This window comes from Humulus lupulus, chromosome 3, assembly GCF_963169125.1.
Source record: "Humulus lupulus chromosome 3, drHumLupu1.1, whole genome shotgun sequence".
Classification (NCBI taxonomy): domain Eukaryota; kingdom Viridiplantae; phylum Streptophyta; class Magnoliopsida; order Rosales; family Cannabaceae; genus Humulus; species Humulus lupulus.
In genome coordinates this window covers 165,924,376-165,927,770 of record NC_084795.1, presented here as the reverse complement: position 1 = coordinate 165,927,770, position 3,395 = coordinate 165,924,376, and the positions used below count along the sequence as shown (strand labels likewise).

General features: G+C 36.5%; 1 non-coding gene across 1 annotated transcript; it reads right to left on the bottom strand.

The window, feature by feature from the left end:
* Positions 1–997: 997 nt before the first annotated feature.
* LOC133827846 (small nucleolar RNA R71) lies at positions 998–1,104 on the bottom strand. Its single transcript, XR_009890497.1, has one exon. It is a non-coding gene; the product is annotated as a small nucleolar RNA R71 (small nucleolar RNA).
* Positions 1,105–3,395: the final 2,291 nt, after the last annotated feature.

The window sequence follows — 3,395 nt, the reverse complement described above, 5'->3', positions numbered from 1 at the left end:
TGTTAACTTGCTATTAGAATAAAAAGAAAGAAATTTAGAATTGATTAATACAATTAGTAGAATGAAAAGTTAATGAAATTAACACCCTAGGTCTTTTTCATTGTGATTGAAATATTTTATTTAGTTGTTTTATTGTTTAGAAGTATTTTCATATTTAAAATTAAATTTAAAGGTCGAATTCTTAGTTGCCAAATAGAAATTTAAAGAACAATTAGTGGTACTTGGAAAACAGTCTTCGTGGGAATGATACTCTACTTATCATATATTAATTGAATCGACTGCGTGCACTTGTGTATCATATTTTCATGATCAAGTTTTTGGCGCCGTTTCCGGGGACTTAATTTCCAATATCACAGTTAATTGTTATTTGTTCTAATTTGGTTGTTTTATTTTATTTTGTTTATTTTATTTCTGTTTAACATTTATTCGGAATAAGGTTATATTGTGTTTTAGGAGTTGTTGGTATATGGGAGGAAATAGACTAAAGGAGATTATACCAATAGATCTAGAAATTGACAAAACGTGCAGACAGAATAAAAAAATAAAGAAAAGGTTGGAATTCACCATGGCTAAAAATGTGAATAATGGTGTGAACAACAATGCAAATATGAGTAATGTAGCTAAGGAAGATCCACCACTAAGGAATTATGTACTCCCTACTGTTATAGGGATACATTCAAGTATTCAGCCTCATACTGTAGAGGCGAATAATTTTGAAATAAAGCCCTCAATTATTCAGATGGTACAAAAATGTGTGCAATTTGGAGGGTTACCAAATGAGGATCCAAATCTACATATCACAAACTTTTTAGAGTTATGTGCTACATTTAAGATGAATGAGGTTAGTAATGATGCTGTAAGATTGAGACTCTTTCCATTTTCACTAAGGGATAGAGCTAAGAGTTGGTTGAATTCATTACAAGCCAACTCTATACTTACTTGGGAAGATTTGGCTCAAAGGTTTCTTGGCATATATTTTCCTCCTGCTAAGTCAGCTAGAATAAGAGAAGAGATTAACAATTTCCATCAACTAGATGGGGAGTCTTTCTATGATGCATGGGAACGATTTAAGAAATTACAAAGAAAATGCCCACATCATGGAATAAAGAAGTGGTTGTTAGTACATACTTTTTATAATGGTTTTGGGGGGGGGGGGGGGGGGAATACAAGGAAAATTATAGATGCATCATCTGGAGGAGAGTTTATGAGAAAAAGCTCTAATGAGGCATATGAGTTGTTGGAAGAGATGTCTATGTATAATTATAATTGGCTTACTGAGCGAGAGAATAAGAAAGTAGCGGGAGTCTTAGAAGTTGATCCAATTGCGCTCTTAACCGCTCAAGTAGCATCTCTAACCAAACAACTGCAGCAAAGTAATCTCGCAGCACAAGCAATGCAAGTACAGAATATCATGAGTTGTGAGATTTGTGGAGGACCTCATTCTTATGAACAATGCCCGAGCACAGCTAGTTGCTCAACTGTTGTGAACAATATTCCCTTGGAACAGGCAAATGTTATAGGTAATTTTTCAAGATCTGCACCCAACACTTACTCAAATTCCTATACATCTGCTTGGAAAAATCATCCTAATCTATCTTGGAAAAATAATCAAGGGCTACAACCACAATATCCACAATATCCACCTCAACAACATCCTCATCAACCGAATTATGGATAGTATTATGATCCAAACCTACGCCCATCTCATCCACCAACACATCCTTCAACACAACCTGAAATAAAGCCCGACGTACTGAACGAGTTCATGACTGAGACTAGGGCATCTATCAGGAATTTTGACACACAAATAGGTCAATTGGCTCAATTGTTTCCTAGTACACAACAAGGAAATTTGCCTAGTTCTACAGAGGGAAATCCTAAAGAATAGTGTAATGCAATATCTTTGAGGAGTGGGATTGAGTATGATGGACCTATAGTGGATGACAAGAAGAAGAAGACAATAGATAAACAAGTTACTAGTCCAATTCAAGAGGAGGTTACTGAAGACCTTCCAAAATAAGAAAACCCAAAATACTCTGAGCCTATGCTAAAAATACCATATCCTCAATGGTTTCGAAAGGCTAATCTTGACAAACAATTTTCTAAATTTTTGGAAATCTTTAGAAAACTACACATTAACATTCCTTTTGCAGAGGCTTTAGAACAAATGCCAAGTTATGTGAAGTTTATGATTTCAAAGAAGAGGAAATTAAAGGATTATGAGACGGTTGCATTAACTGAAGAGTGCAGTGCAATGCTTCAGAAGAAACTACCTCCAAAGCTTAAAGATCCTGGTCATTTCTGTAACGACCCCAAATTCACTATTAAGGCTTAAGGGCTTGGAGTAGCGTGCCTGGAGGGCATAATGGGATTTGGTGTGTGTCTTTAATGAGTTTTATGCATGATTATGATTTAATGCACGTTATATGACTATTTGATTATTTGAGATGCATGATTATGTGAATTAGTATGCATGTAGACCTGATTGTCTTAAAAAGAGCATAATTGTAATCTGGCCATTTTAGGGCATAACTGTGATAATTGTATTATGTGATTTGTGCCATGTGAGTGTGGTGTTTTTATCAGGATGCACGCATCGAGACGGTCCTAGTGAGCCAATTAGTCTAAAAGTCACAACGGGATTTTATACCCGGCTCGGGAGGAGCCTAGGGGTGTTTTAGGAATTTCGTAAGTTGAAGTGAGAACTAATGGTTATAGTTTTGGCGATTGAGTAACCTGGGTAACCATTTGTAACTGCTGTGAGTAACAAGTTTTAGATAGAAAATGGTAGAAATGAAATAGAAGTGAAAGGACTTAAGTGCCCTTGAAGGTTTAGTTAGGAAGGGTTATTAGGAAGGGATAGATTGGTCATTTGGCAAGGCAATTAGACAATTTTCAGCTGGGTTTATGGGGTACACGGTTTGGGCATTGGGTCATTTGGTGTTTTGATAAAATTGGAAGAGAAGAAAAAGAAGAAGAATGAAAGGCTAGGGCAAGAAGAAGAAAGGAGAAGAGGTGTAGAAGGGGCTGAAGTGGGAGCTTAGGAGGAGATCAAGGAAGCTTTTAGGGTGGATTCTCCACTTGAGGTAAGGATCTTATGCATATTTAAGTTTGATTTCTGTTTTGACTTGTGAATCTAAAGCTTGAGTTAGTTTTTTTTGAGTTGCTGAAATTAGAAATCAAGGGGTGGATTTTTGGGTGTGATGGTATTTTTCTCTTGATTCTAGTATCTATAGGTTGTTAGATGGTTCATATGAGGTTTTGATTTGATTTTGGGGTTTAGGTATTTGTTTGGGGTGATTTGGAGAGGTTGAAGCTCGGGAAAAACGCATGGAAAACCCAGAAAATCTGGGTTCGCGAAGGGGCGCCACGGCGTGAGGATGCTTCAGGATGGG